This window comes from Hemiscyllium ocellatum, chromosome 1 (assembly GCF_020745735.1).
Source record: "Hemiscyllium ocellatum isolate sHemOce1 chromosome 1, sHemOce1.pat.X.cur, whole genome shotgun sequence".
In the NCBI taxonomy this organism is placed as follows: Eukaryota; Metazoa; Chordata; class Chondrichthyes; order Orectolobiformes; family Hemiscylliidae; genus Hemiscyllium; species Hemiscyllium ocellatum.
Window position 1 is genome coordinate 165,822,329 of NC_083401.1, and position 18,230 is coordinate 165,840,558.

The window sequence follows — 18,230 nt, forward strand, 5'->3', positions numbered from 1 at the left end:
TGAGAACTACCCACTATTCCCCCCTGCATTGCAGGTAATAAGTGCAAGCAATCCAGTCAGAGCCAAACACGACAAAATATGCTTGTGCTCTGAATGCTAGAAACTATCTGCTATCGAAAGGAACTAGACTGAAAGAATTGCACCTAATCTACAAAACCAGGAATCCCCAAATCGACTGCTCAGCAATTATTGTTCCATTGCCTACGCTTCACAGACGACACATCGAGTCCAATCCATATATCTTTAATGTCTATCTTTTTTCAGCCTCACTTAACATTTCTAGACTGAAATAGTAAAGTATTACTATATTACTTTAGGTCTTGTATTTATTAACTAGTAAATTCACTCTTCCATTCATTCAAGAAAGTCTGGTTAAATTAGCTTCTTTTAAAACAATAATTTCATTTGAGTCTGGGAGAAAGATAACCAGAGGGGAAGGAATCCTTTGTAAATTGAAATGATTAATCTAGGGGATGGGTAAATAAAGATAGGGAGATAGTTCATTTTCCCTGTCCCCTAGAAACTTGACGGTTTGGAGTAGTGAGTCTGGGAATGCTCTCTCAGGATCTGATCCTGACAAAGGCCATGGTGAGGAGGGAGGAGGACGGGACTAGCTGATGTGTTATCGCAGCACACACCCACTCTGAAACCATTCTTTAATTCTAAGATTCCCAGCAGAAGCTGTGTTCTGTTTGAAACAATGGCTGGGAATTTTTTAAAAGAAATTTATTCTCAATCTATCATCCTGAGTTTAGCTGAAGAACTGCAGAGACCCTGTGTGCCTACGTGAGAGAGGGAGAGTTTGCTGTCTTTTGTATTTTATAATTGCGGCTCAAAACTTGAAATGAATGCAGTCTGACTGACAGGAGCTGACTTGAACAGTTCCAGCTGGGATCCAATTCTGAACCGTGGAGAATATCAGTCAACAGAAGGCTGTGGTGGTGCACATATGCATTTGTGCCACTTTCTGTAAATCATGCCTCATAGTCACACATCGAATGAAGTCTATCACAGCTTTTCTCACATTGCTTTTCTGTCACAGCTCCATAACACACAGCTCACAGCCACATAATTCATGCTAACAGAAAAGCTGTCTCCAGTTTCACAACACTTCTATTCCCTTAGACATCAGTTTTGTTCCAATTGCCACCATCCTTTAATGCAAATACCCACTGGTTGTCATGAGACTGAGAGTTAATGCACAAAGTCTTACCCATTGAATATCCCATTACACAGCAAGTCACTGTCTAGGTCATTTTGAGCTGTGCTGGCTGTTCCACTGAGCTGTCTGATAGTCTCATGAGTCCACTCTTTCCCCTTGGCCCAGCAATTCTTTCTTCTTTTCAAATATAGCACAAAATTAACATTGAATCTGCTCCCGTATTAAACCACAATGTGAGGCCAACGTGTCACGGGCGGCAGAACACTCAGGCAATCATATATCCAATCATATAACCAATCATATATCCGATCATATATCCGATTGTATATCCAATCATATATCCGATCATATATCCGATCGTATATTCAATCGTATATCCAATCATATATTCAATCATATATTCGATTGTATATCCGATCGTATATCCGATCATATATCCGATCATATATCCAATCATATATCCGATCGTATATCCGATCGTATAGCCGATCATATATCCAATAATATATCCGATCATATATCCGATCGTATATCCAATCGTATATCTGATCATATATCTGATCATACATCCGATCATATATCCAATCATATATCTGATCGTATATCCGATCGTATATCCGATCATATATCCGATCATATATCCGATCGTATATCCAATCGTATATCCGATCATATATCCAAGCCGCAGCATCACAGAGGGAAAACACTGCAAAATGAATGATTGTCTGAATGCTCCTGTATGGTCCAATAGATAAGAAAAAATAATTAAGACAAAGTTCATCTCAGATTAATTAATGCTCATTATATTGAAAAACTAAGGGTAAACTTAAGATTTTGCAATAGTATCAACTTTCATATTTCATGGCATTTTGTGGGATATCCATAAATAAACCAGAGGGCCATTAGTGTCAGATGGAAAGCACCATTGCTTTTCAAAACAGATTAGTTTAGATCTTTGACCTTTATTGATGAGTTTAGAGCAAAACTTGCAAATCCATATTTGACTCAGTTGACCTCAGCATTCTCCTTCAGTGTTCTCCACGACCATCCAACTGCTTGGCCTGGCATTCCACTGGTTCCAGCTGAAAATGTGTTGCTGGAAAAGCGCAGCAGGTCAGGCAGCATCCAAGGAACAGGAAATTCGACGTTTCGGGCACAAGCCCTTCATCAGGATCTGATCTTCCTAACCATAGCCAGAGGATCACTTTCAATGCCTTTTCTTGCACTTCACACCTTGTTGCTTCTTATCCACCCGAAGCTGGTTTAGTCAGACATGCACATAGGAAGGTGGTTGTGTTTGTGTAGGTCAGTCACTTCAACTCCAGGCCATCCCTGCAGGAATTCCTCACGGGAGTGTCCAAGGCTCAGCTGCTTCATCAATAACCTTCCCTCCATCAGAAGGTCAGACATTGATGACTCACAATGTTCAGTCCTATTTGTACCTCCTCAGATACTGAAGCAATCTAATTCTAAACGCAGCAAGACCTGATCAGTTTTTGCAATGCTCATAAAAAGCAGCTCCCTCCATTCCCCCACCCCAACAAGCATTAGACCCAACTCATTTCAATTTTAAACTTGGAATGTTGACTATGATTCCTCAAGTCCTCACTTTGGGTTGGAAGGACAGTTGTTCTGAACTTTGGAATTCCCAATTTTTCTAATTCATTCCTACAATCCGTAATGCTGCGCCTTTTATTTCTTTGTTTTTTTCCCCTAAGGCCTTGTACTGTAGAATCTTTACCTAGATACCTTGTACCTAAAATGACAGAGTAAGTGGTGACTCTGATTGGTCAAGTCCACAGAATCTACCTGCCTGCTTTAAAATTTAAACAAGGCCTAGCATTGAACTTTAGTTATTATTAATTGATACATTCCCCATGCCAACATTCACCAATCAGAATCCTCTTCTCAATCTCTTTAATTGCTATTCTTGTGAATAGTCCTGATGAGTACACAACAAAAAGCTTCAATAAAATGTGACTTTTCTCAGCACTACCAAAGTCAGTTCTGCAAATAACTATTTATTTGGAGTTAATTAACTTACATCTACAAAATAGGATCTTTATAGAGAAGATTGGGAATGGTAACTCCTTGCTTTAGTTAACTGAGGATGCAGTTGACAAATAATAATCAAGAGGGGTGACAGCATGGATTTTTTTCTCGTCTTCATCTTGGCATAACTTTGAAACCAATTGGCTGGAGTTATGTGCAAGCAACAGGGGACGTTGTGGGAGAAGAGGCAGCTCTCACAAGGGAGTGGAGTATATTAGCTGCTAAACAAGTCAAATTAGAGTGACTTTTTTTAAAAAAGGGACAGAGACAGAATAAGACAAATAGCAAATATGTTGGACCAAAATATCAAGGGACAAGGTTTAAAATCACACATCACCAGGGTATAGTCCAACGGGTTTAATTGGAAGCACACTAGCTTTCGCAGCACTGCTCCACTATCACCTGATGAAGGAGCGACGCTCCGAAAGCTAGTGTGCTTCCAATTAAACCTGTTGGACTATAACCTGGTGTTGTGTGATTTTTAACTTTGTCCACTCCAGTCCAACACCGGCATCTCTACATCAAGGGACAAGCACAGACAAAATGTTTAATCCTTATCCATGTGTTTTATGCAACTGTTTCATTTTCCATTATTCCTGAGATTGAAAAAAAAATTACTGCAATTAGTATCAGAATATTAAACTGAAAAATAACAACAGCATTTCGGGAGTTTCTTTGCACCCTTCCTTTGATGGGATCGTTCCTGTAAATCTCATGATGGTCTTCATTACCTCCTGTCAGTCCGGTGAGGGAAGTGAGGAGAAGGGGAATACGTTTGTGCTGATGTGGAAAAGAGGGTGAGAGATCGGGTGAAAATGTGGAAGGTACTAAAGTCAAGGGGTGACTATTTCTAACTGATGGTGAAACAAAGTAAGAAGCTTAGTCCTGAAAAGGCAAATACTTTTAATTTGCATTTGACCTTCGACATCATTCAGGTCTGAATAGATTTAAAGTTTCTGGATCAGTGGTGCTGGAAGAGCACAGCAGTTCAGGCAGCATCCAACGAGCAGCGAAATCGACGTTTCGGGCAAAAGCTCTTCATCAGGAATAAGGCAGAGAGACTGAAGTGTGGAGAGATAAGCTAGGGGGGCTTTCCTATATTTCATGTTTGCAATATGCTTCTTCAATGCTAATGATTAATTTGCATTTTATCAAGGACTCAACGGTTATTGATAAATCCAACAAATCAACTGAAGGATAAGAAATGTTTTTTTTTGTTTAATGTTTAAAAAAAATTTCCCTGTTCCAAACTGGAATCTCCACTACTTCTTCATGGCTTCTTTTGGCTTCTTCATGCTAACATAACAGGAGCTTGGGAAAGTTAACCCTCCATTAATCTAGGGTTTCTATTATTACACCGGTGTGCAGCAGGCCTGACTTTAACTGTGGTCAAACATGTTCCAATTATAATGATGATGCAGCTTCCAATACCCCTTGCTGTGAGATTGTAACTGGGATATACTGAGTGCCATTTGAGAACCTATCCAATGCCAAATATATTCTTATGCAAGGCCAGTCATTTTTCAAGAGATAAATCATAGATATAATTACATACTTGTTTGTCTGATGTACGTCATCTGTGACCCTGATAGTTTGTCTTCATCCTTTGGATGTAATATTTAGAGTTCAAATAGATAAGCTATATATTAAATTCAGATCTCATCCCAACTCTTTGTTAAATTAAACAGGCCCATTTGCCGTATTATCCTTGCTTTAAAGAAAAGATAATTGGTCTGTAGGAGGAAAGGGCCTTTTTCTTGCCTGTGAAACGAATTGACGCATATCTTTTAAAAAAAAAACAGCCGAACAGAGCAGTAACTAGCACCCAGAGTTTCTATGGTAACTGCTGTGAAGAGAAAAATTCTTCAGTGGGAAATGATGTGAATATTAATGTTGTTTTTTTTTTAAAGATATCATTCCTGCAGTATCCATTAATGATTTTGTCCAGAGCTGTGTCGATGGAGAGCCCGTTGCCAGTCCTTGCTGGAGGTAACCTTTGCAAATGCCAGGGGTTAATAAATATCCTGCAACACTGTAAACCAGATTTCTGCCTGATACAAGTCTGCCTGTTGCAATATTCATCAATAACTAAAGCTGAATTGGTGCATGCTTCAGTCGACTTGTCTCTCCCAGGTAACCTTCCGTCTTCTGCACTATGCAGGTAATGTCATTGGCATTGTCTTTTCAGCCCCCACCTCCCTCCTTTGAGAAACATCATGACGTGGATAACAAAACTGGCAGCTGCTCCTTCATCCACATGGGGATTGAGCAGATGGAAAACAGTACACTTTCAGGAAGCAGCTTTGTTGTGCTCTCGTGCTGAAAGCCAGATTTACAACTCTCTGTCCTTTCCTTTTATTTTTCCTTTTGTAATTAGCTATTGCTGGAACAATACACAACTTTCACTAGTACTTTTCCAAATGTAAGTATCCTGGACTATTTAATGCATTCAGACTGCAAAATGTATGGTTTTCTTTTAATTGGACGGGATCCTGAACAGTTCAGTGTGGCCAGGCAGATATTTTGTGTTGAGTTTGTAGAAAGAAATTGGCACATGAGCTGTGAGGTGGTTATTGAGAATGGGGGAATTGACCAGAATGTGTGGCATTCTTTACAAGCTGAAAATTGAACAGAAGTGAATTTATTTTAGGAATTTTAAAGAGTCTGCTGCCCTCTTTAATGCTACTAGTACAGTTAGTGTTTGACTATGTTTTTCTAAATCATGGATCAATTGGAAACTGCCGAGCTAGAGGAAGAATGAAGGATCCAGGGCTTATTTAGACAACATAAAGTAGGAAGGAGTTAACAAAACAAAGGGGTGGTGTCAGCTAATATTAGAAAATATAAGAGTTTATTTAAGAAAAAAACAGGCCATCTTTCAGCCAGTCTGTGGCTTTGAGTTCAGCTAGCGCGGTGCAACAATACAGAGGATTGGTAAGACATGTTCTGACTAAGCAATCAGCAGCTTTCTGCTGCGTTCAGAGAGAGCCATGCAGAGGAAGCTGCGGATACACTGAGGCTTGATCCATGCTGTTCACAGGATGGGGTTAGTAGGTGCTTCCATTTTTATTGCGTTACTGTCATGACAAGAGACACCTTTCAGTCATGCTGACCAGATGATGGCTGAGATGTTGCTGTCCCTGTGTGTCACATAGGGTCAAACAGCACTGAGCGTGTGTGTGCAAATCCAGATCATCGTTTCAAATCTGTCACGACAGATGGGTGAGGTTTGTGCAATGCTGTATAATCCATACTGAGAGCACACGGTTAGTGCTGATGCTCCTTTCTTTCCTGTTCATTGACGTTGTTTTGAAATGTTGTCATGCGATACAATGGTAAGCAGCTTTACAGAAAACTGGACAGATTATGTTTAATGAAATGGTATGTGATGTTATAGCATATTTTGTCTGCAATGTGAGATTTTTGTCTTCACTAGATGAACTGGTGGTGTACAGTCTTTGCATTGTAAATGTTTTTTGGAGAATACTGTTACTGGAAGTGGATAATTATCCTTCATAATTTGTGGGAAAAAATGAACCTAAAAAAAGGTTAAATCATTTTTTTCTCTGCCTGTAGTGTCATCAATTATATAGCAAATGGATATACTTATACGGAGAGATTTTATTTAGTGACTTTTTAAAACATGTTTGTGAAAAAAAATGCTCTCAGACTTGAGACCCCAAAATCTGAATGGTTACTGTCTTACCAATCTGATAGTTCATTGTCTCAAATGAGCCCAGTGCAGTTTTCATCTTGGCTGGATATTTTTACATGATTTTTGGGCTAAAGGGGCCTGACGTTTCTGCTGAAAATTTCTTTCCCCCTCCTTGGTGTCTCCCGGCTTTGATTTCTCAATCATAGTGAGAGCAGGAGGTCAGCCTGCTTCTCAGCTACCACCTGGACTGGCCTTTCAGAAACACACAAGGGGCATCACCCTCCAGCTGTTCCTTCTCTCCTCATTGCTGTGTGCTCCCTGGGCTCAGCCAGCGTAGCATGGGGGAACCAAACATTCAGACCCAAAGCTTACTGTTTACTGCCACTGTCTGCATGACAGAGCGTGTAGATTACCTACAGTGTAGAAACAGGCCCTTCGGCCCAACAAGTCCACACCGACCCGCCGAAGCACAACCCACCCATACCCCTACATTTACCCCTTCACCTAACACTACGGGCAATTTAGCATGGCCAATTCACCTGACCCGCACATCTTTGGACTGTGGGAGGAAGCCAGAGCACCCAGAGGAAACCCACGCAGACACGGGAAGAATGTGCAAACTCCACACAGTCAGTCGCCTGAGGTGGGAATTGAACCCAGGTCTCTGGCGCTGTGAGGCAGCAGTGCTAACCACTGTGCCACTGTGCCGCCCATGAAGAGACAAGTGATACAGGACTTCAGGGCTGAGAATCCTCAGCCAATTCTCCGGGCAATTATATTACTAGTCTTTCAATTCATTTCCTACCGTTTGCTCCATGTTCCTACCTGCGACCATGCTTCCTCTGTCAAGTGGGAATATAGGCTGGTCTTAGTCTGTGTGTGTGGACTAAAATTTAGAACCCCAAAATAATTTTCTGGTGGGCTTGCAAGAGAATTAATGATACTGAAACCATTTGGTTTTTCAGATTTGACTTTACTTTTTTTTTAATCAAAAATGCATGTATGCAAATAACCTCCTGAATAGACAATTTTATTATTTCCAAGTCCCCAGTCAACATGGAGTTACAAGAGCAAGGCTTACATACATGCTTACACTACCCTGTCTGGTACACTCCCAGTTCAGCCAAAATAGAGAGGGGGGGGATGTACATTTGACCTTTGACTGGGTGACATGTGACCTGGCTGGAGACTAGCCTTCCAGGCTTGTTGTTGATTCGACGGTTTGGTCAGCTGAGAGTGACAGGAGCTATCCTGGTGAGCAACAATCCCACCAGTATTTCCTTCTCTTTCTGCAAGGGAGATCCTGCCACATGTAGCCCTGTCTGGTGGTCCCAATGGAAAATGACCAGCTTCATGATTAATTGAGCTATCTTTGGCTGCACAAATAAATACTCAAACTTTTAAACAATGTCATTTATTGCGCTGAAGTGAAATTTTAAGAGGTGTGAAGGAAAACATAACAATCGAATGAGACATGTGATGGAACAGTTTGATCACAGACTGATTTTACCGTCCCTGTGGGCTCCGTTAACAGTGAGGGATGTGTAAAAACGGAGGACAATGCTCACCCATCCTCCAACTCTTCCCTAAAGTACAGTGCGAGGGAGAAGCTCAGATCCGGCAGCCCACCCACTGGCTTTCAAATAAATAATTAACTATCAACCCATATTTCATGCTGCCCAGACCAAAACACCTCTTGATGTGGCACGCAGTCAGGAATAGGAAGCCCATTTTGTAAGAAGATTTTTGTGAAAGGCTCCTGTGTTCTGGCTTTGTCAGGACTGCTGGAGACACAGGTCAGTCAAACAGAATCCCTATGAAATAGAATGCGGACACTCTGCCTCCTGTGGTCCATTGGTTGTCTCTTGCTTCTTTTCCCAGTCGACTCGAGACACTTTAGGCTGGTGTTTAAGATTTTGCAATTTCTTAATCTCCCACCTAAACCAAATCCAGCTGTTTTGGGAGCTAGACTACAAAAATGGAAGGAAACAATGCAGAGGAATGATATTTGTATCATAAACATTGGATCGAACCAAGGTTTGTAGTAGCAACTTTCTACTAACCATAACCTTTAAAGCAAGATCCCACTCTCCCTAAAGCAACGTTACCTTTCTAGAGGTAGCCTTGTTGCTCAGTCTTTGTTATATTAGAAATATACTGGTCTAATTCCTTGAAACTTATTCGACAGACTCACACTAGCAGAAAGATCAGAATTTCAATCCTTTGATGTTGGTCTAGGCAACAGTTAATGATTTGTTGCTGGCTTGTTCTACACTGCTAAAAATATTGCTGTAACCTACTTTGAGTGAGTGGATCAAGGTCACTGTTTTGCAGGTCTGCGTGAGAGAAATTACATTTTTTTCAAAATTCTGCTTCTCCTCCGCAAACACAGAGACTTAATGTGATTTGCACGGCTCCTTATTATCTTTTGCCTTTGTGTCGGCAGCAGTATAAAACGTTCATTACAAATACATGCTTTATTTGGAGAAATGCGTTGGTGCATTTTGTCCCAGTTGGGTTACGTGAGCTCTACCTCAGCTGAAACTTGGTTTGAATTTATGTTGTAGAACACAGGACTTGAAACATGATGTCCGCAGTGCCTAGCTGAGATTGAATGAAATGTTCTAACTATAAGACAACCAGCTACTGTAAAAGGAACAAATGTAAACCACATCGAAGAGAATGCAATTGTCTTGTGGTATCAAATCTTGACGATTAATCCAGAGACCCAAGTCATGTTTTGGGGACTCGGCCTGCATGGAAGATGATGGAATTTGAATTTAGATATAAAATCTGGAAGTAAGAATGTAATGATGACCGTAACACCATTGTTGATTGTTGGAAAAACTCATCGAGTTCACTAATGTCCTTCAGGGAAGAAAACCATCATCCTTACCTGGTCTGGCCCATTGGTGACTCCAGACCCAGAGCAATATGGTTTACTCTTAATTGCCCTCTGGACAATTAAAGATGGGCAATAAATAAATGTTGGCCCAGCCAGTGACACCTCATCCTGCGAATGAAAAGAAAATTAAGATGCTGCGTAATTCAGAATGGTGGTGATGTTTTCAATCTGCTGCAGAAATAAGAGGATTTATGAGACAGAATGGGAATGTGTCCTGGTCTCAGTGACAAAATTACGATATAGCAACAAAATTGAAAAATATTGAGGAACTAAGACTTACAACTGTTATTATTCCTGGGGAAAGAAGTGCCACTAACTGTATTGCACCTAAGATCTCACTGAGAGAACCCAGGCAGGAGAGCTTTGAGACTTTGAAGCCATACTCTGGCCACTTCTGAATGGTAAGTGTTCAATATCAGGGCTCGGGTGAGCAGGACAACAATATATGACCACACTAACACATCAAGCTGGATCTTATGATTTTGGACAACTGACCAACAGACAATCTCTTTAGACGTAGGATTGATTAGGTTCGGAAGGACTGCTGTAAAGCAGGCTTTATAAGAGAAGAGAAAGCCTCCCATAGATTCCAATGAGTACAGACCTAACCTACTGAACCTCTTCTCATGAGACAATCCATCCATACCTGGTACCAGCCCAGTCAATCTTCTCTGCACTGCTTCCAGTGTCAGTATATCTTTCCTTAGACCAGCTGAGGTCTTACAGTGTTTGGAATAGTTTTAGCAAGACCATCAGACTTTTATTGGTTGACATGGCAGGGTCCAACAATGAGAAAGGGTTATGACTGTAAGAATGATGTCTCTAAAAGGAGAACCATAAATGAAGGTGAGCTCACCAAAACAAGGCACTCAATGAGATGATAACTGAATAGAAACTGTTCACTTATGGGGAAGGAGAAGGAGATTGACACCAAGTCACAGTGTTCATTCAGGGGACTGGTGCAGACAAGAGTGGCTGAATGCTGTCCTCCTGCACAATTGCACTTCTGTGATTTCCAACATGCCAGATAGGCACTGGTGTTTCATGCAGCATCATGGACTTCATAGATCTGTGCAAGCTTAGCTCAAAGTTAAAGATCACACAACACCAGGTTATAGTCCAACAGGGTTATTTGGAAGCACTAGATCAGCTCAAGGTTGTGATCCAAAAAATGAAGCACTTGAAGGTAAAGTTGAGTTATATGATGGGTTGAGTATTGGTCCAGGTGGAAACAGAGAACCCAATGGGATGAAGGAAGCTCTGGGTTCCAGCTGGCAGATGTTAAGTGAGACCCACAGCTCAGCTGAAGCACGTCTTGACTGCACAGTTAACAGTTGCAACTCAGATTGGTCCAGAGGAAAGAGAGTTTTATCTGACCCTAGGTCTGACTGGTCTATGTAGCTTTTGGAGGTCACTCATCTCAGGTCCAGGACATCTCTGCTAGAGTTCCTCAGGGGAGATGATACAACCATCTTCAGCTGCCTCATCAATGACCTACTCTCCATCATAAGGTCAGACATGGGGATATTCATCGATGATTGTACAATGTTCAGCACCATTCACGACTCCTCAGACACTGAAGCAGTCATGTTCATGTAACAAGATCTGGACAATATCCAGGCGTGGATTGAAAATTGGCAAGTAACATTGGTGCCATTCAAATGCCTGGCAAAGGTCATCTCCAATAAGAGACAATCTAACAATCAACCCTTGACTTTCAATGATGTTACCATCACTGAATCGCACATTATCCACATCCTGTGGGTTACTATTGACCATTTGGACTCACCACATACACACAGTGCCTACAAGAGCAGGTCAGAGGCTAGGAGTACTGCAGTGAATAGTTCAGCTCCATCAAAGCTTATCCATCATCTACAAGGCACAGGTCAGGAGTATGATGGAATTATATCCATTTGCCTGGATGGCTTGTAGCTCCAATAGCAATCAAGAAGCTTGGCACCATCCAGGACAAAGCAGTTCACTTGTTTGGCACCAGAGCCACAGCATCCTCTCCCTCTACCACTGACACTCAATAACAGCAGAGCCACAAGCATCAACTCCCTCTACCACTGACACTCAATAACAGCAGAGTGCATGATCTACAAGATGCACTGCAGAAATTCATCAAAAATCCTTAGACTGCACCTTCCAAACACACAACCACCTCCATCCAGAAGGACAAGGAATACCACCAGCAGTGAGTTTCTCTCCAAGCCACTCACCATGCTGACTTGGAAATATAACACCATCTCTTCAGTGTTGCTGGCTCAAAATCCTGGACTTCCCTTCCTTAGAGCATTGAGAGTCAACTTATAGCACATGACTGCAGCGGTTCAAGGAGGCAGCTCACTATCACCTTCCATGGGTGAATAAAAAGCCCTTGCACAGGTAACCCTACACATACCGGAGGAAATAGACAACACTTTGCAGGGCTCGAAGCCATTGACTGCTGAACAGAGCCTAGATTATTACAAAGATGTTTTTTATTGGCCATGAATGTCTTCCTACTGAATGCCACAAACTTTGTTCACAAATTATTTCTCTTCGTTGACCATGGACATTGAGCTAGCTTGTAACTGCAAAAGTGAATGTCTGTGTTTTTTTGAAAAAGGGTGTATGATTGATGTGCCATAGTTGTGTGGCCTCTGCCTCTGCTATAGCCTGCTTTTGCTTTAGTTTGTGGTAGCCATTAAATGCATTATTTGACAGATGTGTCAAGAGACATTTTTTTGATGAAAAAATCAATATGATGTAACCAGATAAAGAAATACAAAGTTCTGATCCTTTGGGTAGGAACGTGAATGCACTATCTGGCGTTTTACTGAATAATAAGGTAGAATTTTCACTTTGTCACACAGTCCAAATGGTAGGACAGGAAGTGGGCACCAATTCTACTGTCTTGCTTTTTTTCAGGTTCCTACATGATTACATTTAAAATTTGCATTGAAATTTTACATTAAAAGTTCTGAAGTCATGCACAAGACACATGTAGTTATCCTGTAGTGAAACTTCCTATCAACTGACAATGGATGGACTGTACAAAAACCCTCCTGGGTCCTGGAGAAACAGGAAAGCTGTTCATCATGGTCAAATCTTTCCTGGCTCCATTGCCATGAACAATGGAGAGCACAGTTGGGCCATGTATGTTTTCAAATTTCAATTTTGCTGGTAAATATTTTGCATTTCCTTTGTTTCACTTTATTCACGTGGTCATTATTGTCATTTGTTGAGATCAGTTTAGTCTGAGAGTGAACTGTACTGGCCTGCCTCATGAGTTGATGGTTACCTTTGGACATTTAGAGTCATAGAGTCATACAGTCTCCCTGCACAGAGACAGGCCCTTTAGCTGACAAAAATGTCTGTCCACCCTAACCCCATTTCCCTCTGGCACATATCCTTCTAACCTTTTTCTAGCCATGTAATTGTCCAAATGCCTTTCAAATGTTGTTAATATACCCACCTCAACCACTTCCGCCAGCAGCGCAGTCCATCTGTGCACTACCCTCTGTGTAAAAACGTTGTCCCTCAGGTTCCCTTTTATTCTTTCCCTGCTAACCTTAAACTGATGGAGAAAGTGAGGTCTGCAGATGCTGGAGATCAGAGCTGAAAATGTGTTGCTGGAAAAGCGCAGCAGGTCAGGCAGCATCCAAGGAACAGGAAATTCGACGTTTCAGGCATAAGCTCTTCTTCAGGAAAGCCCTCCTGATGAAGGGCTTATGCCCGAAACGTCGAATTTCCTGTTCCTTGGATGCTGCCTGACCTGCTGCGCTTTTCCAGCAACACATTTTCAACCTTAAACTGATGCCCTCTAGTCATCGATTCCTTATCCCTGGGAAAAAGACTAAGTGCACTCACCCTATCCATATCTCTCATGATCATATACACCTCTATAAGGACCCCCCCCCCCCCCAACTCCAGTCTCCTGTGCTCTAAAGAAGAAATTCTTAACTTGTCCAACCTCTCCCTATAATTCATATCATTGAGTCCAGGCAACATCCTTGTAAATTTCTTCTGTACTCTTTCCAGTTTAATAACATCCTTCCTATAACAAGGTGACCAAAACTGAACACAATACTCCAAGTGCGGCCTCACCAATGTCCTATATAACTGCAACATAACTTCCCAACTTCTATACTCATTCCCTTGACTGATGAAGGTCAGTGTGTCAAACCCTTCTTCACTGCCCTGTCTACCTGGGACTCCACTATCAGAGAACTGTACATCTAAACTCCAAGGTCCCCCTGTTCCTCTACACTCCTTAAGACCCTACTATTCACCATGAAACGCCTACCTTGATTTGACTTTCCAAAATGCAAGACCTCACACTTATCTATATTAAACTCTATTTGCCATTTCTCAGCCCACTTCCCCAGCTGATCGAGGTCCTGCTGCAATTTCTGATAACCTTCCTCACTGTCCACGATACTGTCTATTTTACTGTCATCTGCAAACTTACTAATCATGCCTTGTAAATTCTCATCCAAATCATTAATACAGATACCAAACAGCAATGGGCCCAGCATTGACCCTTGAGACACCCCACTAGTCACAGACCTCCAATCCAACAAGCATCCTTCCACTATTATCCCCTGCTTCCTCCTTTCAAGCCAATTGTGTATCCAATTTGCCAGCTCTCCCTGGATTCCACGCGATCTAACCTTCCAGAGCAGCCTTCCATGTGTAACCTTATCAAAGGCCTTACTGAAATCTAGAGAGACTATGTCTACTGCCCTGCCCTCATCAACCTTCCTGGTCACTTCATCAAAGAACTCTAACAAATTTGTGAGGCATGATCTCCCATGCACAAAGCCATGCTGACTATTCCTAATCAAACCCTGTCTTTTCAAATGCTTGTATATCTTATCTGTCAAGTAACTTACCTATCACAGATGTTAAGCTTATTGGTCTGTAGTTCCCATATTTTTCTTTGCAGCCCTCCTTGAATAAGAGCAAAACATTCACTACCCTCCAGCCTTCCGGGACCTCACCTGTGGCTAACGATGATCCAAAAATATCAGCCAGGGTCCAATTTCTTCACCAGCCTCTTGTAAGGTTCTTGGATATACCTAGTCAGGACCAGGAGATTCATCCACCTTCATGCATTCTAATACACCCAACACCTCCTCTACCATGTCCCCAAGGTATCACCACTAACTTCCTCAAATTCCCAAGTCTTCACATCTTTCTTCATTTCTTTTGTACCTCTGCCATTGGGAGTGGGGGAAAAATCATATTTTCAGCTCCTGCCTAATTTAATCGTCTCTCACTCCACCTTCCCACTCCTGAAGGCTCGATAAATATAAGGACGGTCCAAGGTTCATCCACTGAAAACGCTGAACTCACTGATCAGAAGCCAGAATGTGAGTTACAAGTAGCATCAACTCTTCTTAACTGACAGACGGTGAACAAAAATGTAATGTCTGTTGCAAAATGCTGATGTGGGAATATCCATGTGGCCATACAGGTTAGGAGGAGGAGCTAGGCCCCACCAGCTTGTTCCACCATTTAACAAAATCATGACTGATCTCATAGTAATCTTAACTCCACATTCCTGATAAAATACTCCCCCCCCCCCCACCCCACTCAAGAATCTAGGTATCTCTGCCTTAAAAATATTCAAATCTTTGCTTCCACTGTATTTTGAGGAAGTCTTCCAAAAATTCACAATGCACTGAGGGAATAAAATTCTCATCCCTATTTTAAATGGATAATCCCTTATTTTAAAGTTTAAATGTTCCTGTGTGGGTTTCATCCGGGTGCTTCAGTTTCCTCCCACAATCCAAAGCTGTGTAGGTTGGGTGAATTGGCAGTGCTAAATTGCCCATTGTGTTCAGGGATATGTAGGTTAGGTACATTAGTCAGGGAGAAATGTAGAGTAATAGGGTAGGGGAATGGGTTTGGGTGGGTTACTCTTCAGAGGGTCAGTGTGGACTTGTTGAGCCGAATGGCCTGTTTCCGCACTGTAGGGATTCTATGTAAATTGTGACTCCAAGTTCCAAGTTCTTCCAGGAAAGGAAACATTCTCTCCACATTCACCCTCAACATTTCCCATGGTCTTACATGCTTCAATCCAGACATCTCTTAATCTTCTGAACTCCAGCAGGTTTAACCTAACCTTTATAACATTCCTCAGAAGGCAACCCACTCTGGTGTTATTCCAGCGGACCTTCTTTGAACTGTTTCCTATGGATTCACATCCTTCCTTAAGTAGGGAAGCCAATTCTGTACTCCACATGTGGTCTGTATAATTGCAGCATTATCTCCCTGCTTTTGTATGCAAATCCCCTTACAGTTAATGGAAACATTCTATCAGCTTTCTAATTACTTGTTACACTCACATATTAACCTTACGGTGATTCATGCATGAGGACACTTAGGTTCCTCTGTATTTCAGAGCTCTGCAACCTCAAACTGAGATAATGTGCTTCTCTATTCTTCCTGCTAAACTGGCATATTTTCCCCATATTATACCCCATTTACCAAATCTTTGCCCACTCCCTTAACCTATCAATACCCTTTGCAGACTCTATGCCCTCTTCACAACTTACTTTTCTATCTACCTTTGTCTCTTCAGCAAATTTAGCAATTCTGTCCCGTCATCAGAATTAGAATCCCTACAGTGTAGAAACAGGCCATTCGGCCCAACAAGTCCACACCGACCCTCCAAAGAGTAACCCATCCAGACCTATTCCCCTATATTTATAACTGAACACTTCGGGCAATTTCCCAGGGCCAATTCACCTGACCTGCACATTTTTGGACTGTGGGAGGAAACCGGAGCACCCAGAGGAAACCCACGCAGACACGGGATGAATGTGCAAACTCCACACAGACAGTTGCCCGAGGATGGAATCGAAGCTGGGTCCCTGGTGCTGTGAGGCAGCAGTGCTGACCACTAAGTCACTGTGCTGCTCCTAGCTCATGTAAGTCATTTTCACAAATTAAGAACAAAAGAGAGACCCCGGCGTTGGTTGATTTGATATGCCAGTTATTACATTTTGTGTCGACTAGAAAAAGACAAGTTATGCTTGCTCTGTTCCCTGTTATCGAACCAATCTTCTATCCATGCCAAAAGTTACTCCCTCCCCCATAAGCCTTATTTTCCACAATAACCTTTGATTATCAAATGGTTTCTGGAAATCCAAGTCAGCACATCCACTAATTCCCCTTCAGCATCAGTGCACATCATCTCCTTAAAGAGAAACCCAATGAATTGGTGAAGCCTGATTTCCTATTCACAAGACCATATTGATTCTACCAGGTTACCTTGAACTTTCTTATGTCCTGTACTATAATGTCTTTAATTATAACTACTAACAAATCCCTGTACGCTCACTGACCTCTAGTTTCCTGCTTTTTGCTTCCCATTTTCAATAAAGGAGTTAGTTTAATATTTTCAAATCTCATGAAACCTTCACTTAATCTAGGGTGATTTAGAAAATTAAAATTAAAGCATCAACTATCTCACCAGACACTTTTTTATTAATAGGAAGGATGTTTTTAAACTGGACTGAGTGCAGGAGAAATTTACAGGATGTTGACAGGACTCGAGGGTCTCAGTTACAGAGAGAGGTTGGACACGCTGGGATTTTTTTTTCATTTGAGTGTAGGAGACTGAGTGGTGACCTTACAGAGGTGTTTAAAATCACGAGAGACAATGGACAGGGTGAATGCACTCAGACCTTTTCCTCAGGGTTGGGGAATCGAGGACTAGAGGGCATCAGTTTAAGGTTAGAGGGGGAAGAATGAAAGGGAACATGAGGAGCAATGTTTTTACACAGAGGGTGATATGCATATGGAATGAGCTGCCAGAGGGTTGAGGTGGGTACATTAACACCATTTAAAAGGCATTTGGACAAATACATGGTTAGGAAAGGATTAGAAGGATATGGGCCAAGTGCAGGAAAATGAGGGTTAGCACAGGCAGACATTGTGGGTCAACATGGACAGAGTGGGCCAAAAGGTCTGTGTCCGTGCTGTGGGACTGTATGACTCTAAGCTTAGGATGGAGTTCACTGGGACCCAATGAGCCGTCAGCACATAGCCATCCCTCCAACAAGTTGCTCAGTACCACATTCTTGTGATTGTACTTTTCTTTAGTTCCACCTTTCCATTTCCTGATTTGCAGCTAATTCGGGAGGTATTACTGTATCCTTCACAGTAAATATTGATGCAAAGTACCTGTTCAGTTCATCTGCTATCTCCTGAGATTTCATTAGTAATTCACCAGACTGACTTTCTATAAAGTAAAATCTATCGACTTGTTCATATACTTCCAGTGAACTCTCAAAATCTAGCATTTTTCCTCATCTATGAGACATTCTTTTCTGTTCTGTATACTCAGTCCAATCATCTGGGCTGCCTTCCTACCACCTTTGCACAATGATGTGCCTTTTCTTTTAAATTTGTTATTATTTTTAACTTTATTAGTTATCTATATATTGCAGATCTTC

The 18,230-nt window shown here is 41.7% G+C and overlaps 1 protein-coding gene across 1 annotated transcript in view; it reads left to right on the forward strand.

Annotated features, from left to right (window-relative positions):
- Window positions 1-6,185: 6,185 nt before the first annotated feature.
- Window positions 6,186-18,230, forward strand: part of trim2a (tripartite motif containing 2a) — a 165,258-nt gene continuing 153,213 nt past the window's right edge. The window contains exon 1 of the mRNA XM_060827613.1: window positions 6,186-6,260. The gene's annotated coding sequence lies outside the window, so the exon portion shown is untranslated. The remainder of the gene's footprint in view (window positions 6,261-18,230) is intronic.